The following is a 10,999-nucleotide window of genomic DNA, read 5'->3' on the forward strand; positions in this document are numbered from 1 at the left end:
CTTTTGTAATGTGACTTGCTAAGGTGAGACTTGATTGGTCTCAAAGTAAAAACCTCTCACACTATTGGTGAACTAGGAATAGAACACTCTGGAGAATCATATCTATGAACAACAATTTTAATTGTTTTAGTTCTTTCTCTGAGCTTTCTCATAGCTTCTCACAGCTTCCCAAGGAAACCCTGGGACAGCTATGTCTCTCTCTGTTCAGAGGATATGTGATTACCACATCTCTGGATAGCAGCAAACAACTTTTAGCACCATAATGTGTTTTGTTTCAGGCATCAGGAGCTGAGGATCTGTTACAGAAAGAAGCCAGTGGATCAGCTGTCTCAGAGAAAGCACAGAAGGGATCAATACTGACTGGACAAAAACCACCATCCACTCAGAAAAGCACAAAAAGGTTCAGAAAGCAGCATCGTGACCTTGATGTAAAAGCTTATATCTCTGTATTCATACCTGCCTATGTTTTCCATAGCTAATGGGTTAAAAAAGATACAGAATCCCACTTGAGAGGGTGTAATTTTTAAACAAAATGTGTGAAGGCATCCTGCGAGTCTGGGTAAGAACTCAAAAACTGACATCATCCTACAAGAGTTCTGTGGAAACACCCTTTCCTCTGAAGCTAAAATGTTTTGTTGTGATTCTTAAAATAGTTTGATTAATATTTTGAAGCAAAAATACTTTAATATGGGAATAGCCTAAGTAGCAAGTTAATTAATTTAATTATAGAACAAAACCAAAACCATGTAATTAGTCATGCAACTGAAATAACACACCCTGAATAGAGAATAATTACTATTTTTGTCTAAATGGTTTGATATCTGTTGTCTAGGATGCCTGTATTAGCAACCAGATTCCTGGAAATCAAGATATAATTATCAAGCTGTCTAAGGAACTAAACTTGCAAGAGATCATATTCAGCAACAAGAAAGAAACAATTCTCTCAACATTCAGTACCACCAAATGCAAAAAATGGTTTAAATTCTCAACTTCTGCATCTGGATAGTTCCATGAAAGGTAAGTGACTTAATGTACATCTCATTTATATTTGCTCATTTTTTTTTAATTTATTGCTCAGCTACTTTTTCTAGCTCAAGACTGTAGAGTTGTGAACAACACCTTGCTTCCTTCTGCCTGAAAAAATGGTGCCTTTTCAGAAAAGACTTCCAGCCCCTGCCCTCTCTTCAGGCAGAAACAGCCTCAAAATTCCCAGTTCTGTGATGAAAAGATATTGGAAAAGAAAAGAAGATGCTGGTACAGCATATCCATAGGCATCTTCTATTACAGATAATGTCTGTCTGTCTCCCTCATCTCATCTCATCTCATCTCATCTCATCTCATCTCATCTCATCTCATCTCATCTCAATCTCATCTCAATCTCCTCTCTCTGTACTCTGGCCCTGCACGGCCCTGCCCAGCAGTGAGACATTCACCAGCACCTCTTCATGCACACAGAGCTGGGCTGTGGTCAGTATCTGAGCAGGGTCAGGGGCTTCCTCTAGAAAATCATCAGCAGCACTATAGGTTTTGACTGTAACGTCTCAGAGAGAGAGAGGGAGAAATCCTTGGTATTTGTCCAGTGCCTAAAACGAGCACAGGATATGGTGGGGCCTGAAGACTGCTACATGATATACATTTATTTCTTAATCTTCACCTTATAGGTGCTAAATTTAGGTTTTAGAAACTTGGATTACCTCAGTTACAGCTTGAATATTCTTCACATGGTAATATGATTTTTTAATTGTATGCACATAGTCACTTTAATCTGAAAAAGACAAAAAATATGATAATAAAAAAGCCTTTTTTTTTTCCTCAAACAGGTTTTCACATTCGGCAAAACTGGAGAAATCCTTACAATGAGGCTTTGATCCATAGTATTTAAAGCACTTCTGAGTCAGGTAAAAGCATTATCTATTTCATTTTCTGGAGCTTTAGAAATGCTTGTTTGTTTATGTGACATAAATTGTCTTTGTGTTTAATTAACACTGTGATCCTAATCATAAGGTACCACACTGATTCCTTTAGCTCAGTTTAGAAACCAGCTGTGCTCAATCTTCAGAACAGGTCCAGGCAGATATTTAGAATGGTTTTAAAATGTAACTGTAAGTCAAGTGTAGAAAAGCTCAAAGGTAATTGTGGTGTTTATTTAGGTGTTTTAATAAAATCAAAGCACCTTTGGACAGAGGACCAGAGAAAGCAGACCGTCCTCTAAAAGACTGAATATGAAATTCTGATCAGCCTTCAAGGACAGCTAACTCCATGTACAGACTAGGATCCACAAAAACTTATTTGTGAAGAGTACAGGACCTGGATATGTGACTAACTGCACCCACTGATCTGGTGGCTGCTCCTCTGTAAGCAGGCACAGAGCCAAAGAGAGTCACAGCAGGGATCGGGTCTTGGAGCAGGGCTCTGCTGCCTGCAGAACAGTCAGCAACACAGGAAATCTTTTAAAAATCCTCAGCCTGACGTGCAAGCAGGGCTGGCTCCAGTTGCTATGCAGTGAGTAGAGCAGCAAGGCTCCCAAGAGTGTGTGACCAGCCCTGGCACCACTGCTGGAGCTTGGCACTGGCTGCTTCCCGCAGCTGCTGCAGTGGTGAGCTGCTCCACACCCCTACATTGCTGTCAGATCCCAGTGGAAAATGCTAAACCCTACCTGGGAGGCACAGCCTGCACTGGTACCTGCCCTGAGGACTGCACAGTGCTTCCTGCTTATATTTTAGCACAGCTAGAACTAATTCAAATATTTTTATCCTTTTTCTGTTGCCATTCCTACCCTTACCAGTTGACATTCTAACAAGTATTCTTTTTAATTCATCACGTATTTTAGGGAAATGTTAGTATTCAGCATCTTATTAGCAATCCACAGCATAACTTGAATCCTTCTCTGAATTTCTATTAAATTTTACTTTCACCTGACACATTTATAGGCATGTTTGTGACCCCTGAAGCAGTAGAAAGCAGAGCAATGTGATACAAGACCAGTCACCTCCATCCATTGTCATCCTCTCATCACAGTCATTTATCCCAGCCACGCCAGTCTCATACATCCACAACCCCACCACTTACCAGCCCATGCAGCTGAGTGAAGCTTTTCCGGCCTCCAGAGAGGGTCATTTTCCCCCTGAGAAGTTCCCAGAGCCAACCTGGATCACATCAGCTTCATTTGTTAACCCCCTTCCCTGGCAACCCAGATGGCCCTTCTTCTAGTTTACATGGGAAGGGATTATAGGTCACTCCTTGGAAACTAAGTCCCATGAGACTTCTTTGAGCAGCCCAGGAGGAAAGTGAGGTCTCTCAGACCATGCTGAATCTCAACAAAACCTTAAGATTATTTCATGGAGGTGACATTTTAGTTTTGATATTTGGCAAATCTGGAGGAAAGATAGAATTAATATTATAGTTTTGCTTCCTGGATTTAAGTAAGAAAAATGTCTTACATTTACTTCAGACACTTCAGTTTTCAAATATGTGTTTTAAAGTTACTTGGTCCCTCTGACCAATTGTTTTGAATTGTTAATGAGAACAAAAGTATATAATTGACAAGACATTTTCCCCCTAAAAATAGTATCTTCCAGATGAGGAAGAGGTGGTGTTGAGAAATCTCCCAGCACTGCACAATATTTCACATATGTGTTCTCAGACACCACACAGATTTTGCAGCAACCCTCAGAAACACTTCACAGCAGCTACAGCTCTCACAGTACTTGTAACTCACAGAGAATGAAGATTTATTTCTAGTTTTATAATAGGAGAAAGTGTCTTGTTTAGTAATCTTTGCAGAAGCATGTTATACATCCAAGTTATTGTCCCTGATTGACAGCTTCCATGGCACTATTTACTGAGCATCTGGTTGTCAAAAACATGTTAAATCCACAAGAAAAATCCTTGTAAAGCTACATTTAATATAAACTAATGTGGTGTTTGTGCTGCTGCAAAAAGGAGCTTTATGTTCCTGTACCTTTATTAAATGTTTAGAGCTATTGCATTTATTATTACACGCAATGAAAACCATATTATGTGTGTCATCCTATTGTAACCTGAAGTGATTAAGTTCTCTTATGTAACCTAATTAGGTAATGTGCAGACTGAAGTTGTTTTATTAATTAATAATTTATTGAATTTTTATTCAAGTAATATTTATTTGTGTCACAAAAATATATTTTATATATAACTTCCTTCTAGTCCATCTTAATGTTCAATCCAGTTATTACTAGTATGAATGAGTCATCCAAGGAGGCTGTTGACTTTATTTGTCCAATCTGCTTACATGTGTAGACAGTATTGTGATTTCATGCTAAATATTGCAAATATTAAAAATATTAACAAAATACTTAATTGTATTTCTCAAAAAGGGGGATTGTTCTCTTTGTAGCACTGTTTCTCCTCTGTTTAAAGTGGTCACAGAAAAAAAATAGTCATCTCAGATTCCAGGTAAGGAAATGCTGTGTTTTGGAACCTGGCAAGTTTAAAGTCATGGTTCTACATATTAAAAAAAAAAAAAAAAAAAAAAAAAAAGAAAAGAGATTTATGAAAAGCCATTGTGTTTTCTTGGTACAACCTAAGAACATGGACTGCAAGTCTGAGCGAATATATGGAAGCAGAGGAGGAATACTAGATAAGATTCAGAAGGCTGGAGGGAAACATCTGTACAACTGACAAAAGACAAAGCATCCAATTCTGCAGAATATTTAAACCAGATTAAGCACTTTCAGATTGCCTCTGGTGAATAAACCTCAATTGTCTAGGTAGCAAATATTTCCTGTTTAGTTTTCAAATAAACTAAAGTAATTTACAAAGGTTTCATTCATTACCAGGCTACAGGTTCCAGATTGGCATTAATTGCCCAAAATGTAGCTGTTTCTGGGACTGGGATGTTTTGCTGCTGATTCGTGGCTAGCAGATGATTACTCTGCTTTTAGACATTGTGCAAATTATTGCAGTAACAGTAATGATTCAAATGAAGATGCCTGCTGGACATGGGAAAAAAGATAAGAAGAAACTGTAAATCACAAGAAAAGTAGGTTCTGAGGCATTTTTAGGTTTTTATGTTGTACTAAACTGTGTTGCTTTATAGGGACATTGGTGATGGATCAAGAATATACTCCTCAAACAAGTCAAAGTCTGCCTTGTTCTATCTTCATGACAAAGTGGTGACACAGCAAATATGAAGCTGAAATTTGAAAATGTGAGTTACTCATTTGAGTGTTCTCAAATAGTTTGTACCATTCAAAGCATAGTAAGCATTTTAAAAGTACTGGTTCCCTCATGCCTATCCCAAACCTGCATCTGAGTTCCCTAGTCTGTTTTGCTTTTTTGGTTTTTTTTTTTTTTTTTTTTCAGTTTGCTCCCTTTCAGAGCACCTCACTTCTACATCTCTTTCTTTCGCCTTGCAGTTGTCTGTGGGCTTAAGATGAAAAAACACTGTAAAGAAAATATCAGTAACAAAGATGAAAATATGAGAGGGTGAAAATGAAGCAGTGTAAAAAAAATCATCGGTAACAGGGGTGAAAACGTGACAGTGTAGCTGACCATGCCCTGCAATTTCTTACACTGATTTTCATTCCTTCCTCTCAGCCAGGAAAAGAAGCAGGAGCCTGGGAACCTGTTTGAAAAGAAAATCTTGAAAGGATTTTTAGTGACGCAGGAATCAGCCTTTCCTCCCAGGTAACAAGCAAGAGGACAAGAGGAAAATGACCTCAAGTTGCCACAGGAGAGGTAACGAATCAGAATCATAGAATTATAAAATGGTTTGGATTGGAAGGGACCTTAAAGATTATCTGCTTCTAACTCCTCTGCCATTGGCAGGGACACCTTTCATTCCACCAAATTGCTCCAAGCCCCATCCAACCTGACCTTAAATGATTCACCTCTAGGGCTGGGGCATCCACAGCTTCTCTGGGCAATCTGTTCCAGTGCCTCACCATCCTCACAGAATCTTTTCCTAATATCTAATCTAAACCTACTTGTCTTCAGTTTGAAGTCATTCCCCTTCATGCTGTCACTACATGCTCTTGTAAAAAGTCCCTCTCCATCTTTCATTAAGGTTTTCTTCAGGTACTGGAAAGCTGCAATTAGGTCACCCCTCAGCCATCCCTTCCAGGCTGCACAAACCCAATTCTCTCCACCGTTCCTCACAGGAGGGGCTCCCCAGCCCTGTGACCATCTCGGTGGCCCTGCTCTGGACTCACTCCAACAGGTCCCTGTCCTTCCTGTGCTGGGAGCCCAGAGCTGGGTGCCTTGTTCCAGGTGGGGCCTCTCTCCCCAGAGCAGAGCAGAGGGACAAAATCTCCCTGCCCTGCTGGCCACGCTGCTTTTGGTGCAGCCCAGGGCACGTTTGGCTCTCTGGGCTGTGAGTGCACACGGCTGGGTCATGTCCAGCCTCTCATCCACCAGCACCCCCAGGTCCTTCTGGGCAGGGCTGCTCTCAATCCCTTCATCCCCAGCCTGTGCTGACACTGGGGGTGACCCCAGCCCAGGTGCAGCACCTTGCACTTGATCTTGTTGAACCTCATGAGATTCCCATGGACCATTTCTCGAGCTTGTCCAGGTCCCTCTGGATGGCATCCTGTCCTTCAGGTGTGTCAGCTGCACCACTCAGCTTGGTGCACCACTGCACTTGTTGAGGGTGCACTCAATTACACTGTGTCATTAATGAAGATATTAAATGACACTGGTACAAATGCAGACCCCTGAGGTGCATCACTGGTCTCCGATTTCCAAAAGGACTCTGAGCCCTTGGCCACTGCCCTCTTGGATGTGCCCATCCAATCAATTTCTTATACACTTATCCTCTCATCAAATCGATGTCTTTCCAATTTAGAGAGAAGAATGTTTGGGGGAGGAAGGGGGCATGTCTCAAAGGCTTCAGAAGTTCAAATAAATGACATCTGTATCCCTCTCTTCGTCCACTGATGTAACCCCCCCATCCTAGAAGGCCACTAGATTGGATAATAGGAAACATTTCTTCACTAAGATTGTGGTTGATCATTGGAACAGGCTTCTAAGGGAAGTGGTTGAGTCACCAACCCTAAAGTGTTCAAAACAAATGCAGATGTGAGACTGAGGCATGGTTTAGTGGTGAAAATGGCAATGCTGATTACATGGTTGAACTCAATGAACTCAGAGGTCTTTTCCAACCTTAATTATTCTGTGGTACTTAGTCTGTTGTGTTTCTTATTGTAGATTGTCTAAGCATTTATTCTACTTCTTATGTAGAAGTAGTGATGTGGAAAAAAGGATTTCCTAACTGCATGGGTAGAGTTAAGTTTTTGGAGGTTAGCTCCCCTATTTAGAGCTTCTCGGCTTTTCCTTCTTACTGAGTTGGAGATTGAGTCATGTTTGCTTCCAAGCTGTTTTTTACATTTACAGTAAGGGCTGATGATTCACAAGCCTACAGGTGTTCTGTCACACATTAAAATAAGCAGTTAGAAAGGTTTATTTTTAAAAGAATATGTGTTAAAAAAAATAAACATATCTGTTTTACATGCTAGGGTAACCAAGAAAAAATTTCATAACACTGTCTCTAATTATTCACAAAGTTTTGCCAAATTGGTAACCTTGTTGAGTGCATTCTAATGCACTGAAATATGTTGAAGTTTTTTCATAGCCACATTGTTTACAGCTGATTATCATCTCATGCCAACTGCCTTGGAGAGTATTTGTAAGAAGAGTTACATGACTGTTAAGCAGTGACCTGAATATCTGGTTTTGGCAGACTATATTAATCAAAACAATTTTTTGCAGATCATCAGTTTCTGGCAATATTTAAAACATATCTTTCCATAGCAATTCAGCAAAATTTTTTACTCTCAGTACATCAAGCAAACTTGAAGGAAAACAAGTCTCAAGCATCTATTTTTAGCTCTAGGTAGAAATCTACTTTTTCAAAAGTAAGGTTCTTCCTGGAATACTGCCTATCAAGAAATGCCATCTTCACACACCAGAGGGTAAAAATAAACTACTCTCATTAAAAGGCAGTGATGAAAAGACATAGTTAAAAGAGAGTAACTTAATTTCATGCCTTCTTTATGAGCACCAAATTTGTCATACACTTCTCTAATGAATCAGCTCCTGGTACAATCCATGAGCAACAATTCAGAGGGGTACAGACACTATGGGGAGCTTCTGGGAAGGCAGTGGGATTCCACAATGCACAAGTCTGACACGGGTGACAGAAAATGAGAAAGAATTGAGCTTCAGTCCCACATACTGACTGGTTTTCTAGACATATCTAGTGATATATTCACATATCCAGTGGATAATTTTTAATTTTCTGCTCCCACAAAATGAGTTTTTACTGAGTTTTTATATGGAGTACATATTGAGTTTTGATTTGCAAAATTCCTGACCAAGGCTAAACCAACTGCTGCTATTATAAGACTTACAGTTGATATTAATTAGCTGAAAGTAGATTATCTTACTATTTGGGAGCATTAAGAAAATTAAGGCATGAACTTCCTCTAGTTTTCAATTGAAACTGAGTACCTAGCTTAAAATATTAATAATTTTTGAGAACTCCTACTATTTTTCTTCTGTGCAAAACAGGAAGTTTTCAAAGATATAAAATGAATAGGGATTAGATGCCAAACTGCTGTATGAGCCAGGAAAATGTGTCTCTACATTTTAAGGAATGAACAGTGGTTCTCCTTTAGGTGTTTTAAATGGCACTGGATTTAGAATTTCTCCTTTAGAAGTTTGGAAAAACTCCTGATTTCCAAAAAATGCTGAAGATATACCCTGTGAAAAATAATTTCTTTATCCAAATCACTCCAAATCACTGGTTGCTTTTGACAATGTAGGATGTACGTTTACCCTGCAGTTCCAAAAGCCTTTGCAGGTGATGTGGGCTTGTTCAGTGTATCCCAGAGCACTGACAGCCCCGTGGCATTATCCTCGTGACAGATTACAAAAGACCAATGGAAAATAAGCTCTCATTGCTAAAATGTGTGCTGTCTCTACTTCAATGCTGTAATTCAGTCTAATTAGATATATTTAATAGCAGCATATCCACAAATGTTGTGACTAGGCTCTCAACAGGATGTAGACATACTTCTATTGCAGTTATCCATTGGATTATGTCTAAAAATATCCATAAAATTGTTTTTCTTGTAATGAATTATCTGCTCCCAGACTTCAGCAGCCATGGAAAATACTTGCATTGTTGTTACTTTGAATCAGGGTTATCTGCTCCCAGACACCGACTGCTTCAGCAGCCATGGAAAATACTTGCATTGTTGTTACTTTGAATCAGGAAAAAGAAATTAGCTTATATCTGGACAAAGTTTGCAAGCATCATACAGAATGCTTTTTAAAGGTACAGAATGCTTCTTAAAAAATTATTGAAATACTCTTTTTAAAAATTAACATAAACACCAATAAACTGAGGTCCTGAGTGGGTGTTAAGTGTGTATATCAAGTACATCCTTTCTTAGTGCTTAAGACTGAAATAGAAAATTATCCAGCATGTTATTTGATTATACAGAACTCTCTGGTAGATTAAGTTGCAATTATTTGGGATTTGGGTTGCAATGAGTGGGACTGAACTTGGAGCAATTTGTCATGTTGCTAAAAGTGAGCCAGAAAGCGCATGACTTGTCAAATGAGCTAGGCCAATTTGTTTAGGACAATTTCTAAAACTAATCAACTAAGATCTGCTTGCAGCAGAAAAGAAGGGCCAGGTTGTGACCCTGGAAAATTCTGTTTGACCTGATTTCTGGGGCAAATGAAAACACAGTGAGCACTGTCTCCTCTCCCTCAACCCAGATGTACAAACAGGAACCTGAACTAGTCATCAGGATAAAGTTTTTCACTTCCAAGGCCACAGAAGCACCACCTCTGTCATTGTTCTATCACAGATAACAGACTAGAGGCACCACAGGTGAGAACAGCTGCTGTACTAGTTTTTAATTCACCTGTTGTTTTTTTCCATCGTGCAGACTGTCATGAACTGTCAGATAAAGACAGTAAAAGTCACACATGCATCATGATAGCTTACCACCTCTCCACCATCCAAAAAGCAGACAAGATTGCTGTGGTTCAGAGTGCAAGGCTGCAGAGCAAGAGAATCAGCAGCAGCTCTGGACTGAAAAAGGCACCTACTCTTCTCTGGTCAATGCTCAAAGTGGGACATGAAATGCATGAGAGTGGGCAGTGCCAGCTGCTGAAGTGCAGCAACACAGCGGGTTCAATCTTTTAGATAAAGACTGATAAAGATGTTTCAATACATGTGGGTTTGGTGCAATTCCATAAACAGTTTCCTAAAAACCCATAACTAATAATGAGGTACATTCGCTTTAAGAACCCAACCCTCTTCCACCAGCACAAAATTCATAGTTCCTCAAATTAAAGAGTACAAAGCAGTCGTGAAAAAGCCTCACTGACTTGCCAAACTGAAAGCTAAGGGCTGGGTGGAGAGCTCCAGGCACTGAGATCAGCTCTGCAGCACAGAGCATCTGTGCTCATGGAGAAGGGCACAAAAACAGGGAGGCTTTGAGGGCAGAAGCACTGGAGATGAAATGCTTTACAGAACAAGGAAATTAATACCACATTCAAGAATCCATGCTTCCAAAGCACATAACAAGCAGCTCTAACAACTCAGAATTTAAATTTGTTCTCCATGAATACTCTTCGGCTTCAGTTTCTCTAGGCAAGGCTCAGACTGTGTCAGCTGAACAGGAAATTCTGGTTATGCTGGTGATTAAATGCCATTTTCTCAATGATTCACTTACTGAAAAAGTTGTGCTTTTTCTGTATTTCTGTCAGGATTTCTATGTTCCCAGAAATCCTCAGAAAGGCAGGAGTAGGTGTATGGAAAATAAATGCAAACAAATGCAAAATTACACACTTCAGGCTGTTTTGAATGAATGTTTAAAGCAAACTGTCCTTATCACAACTGCAGCCAAGTTTACTAACCCAGTTGAAGGGTGAAAGTTTGTAACTATCAGACAGAACTTATTAAAATAAAGAATAAAAATAATCATGCATAGCTCAATCCAAA

Source organism: Onychostruthus taczanowskii, unplaced genomic scaffold (assembly GCF_017590055.1).
Source record: "Onychostruthus taczanowskii isolate IOZ18803 unplaced genomic scaffold, ASM1759005v1 scaffold3, whole genome shotgun sequence".
Classification (NCBI taxonomy): domain Eukaryota; kingdom Metazoa; phylum Chordata; class Aves; order Passeriformes; family Passeridae; genus Onychostruthus; species Onychostruthus taczanowskii.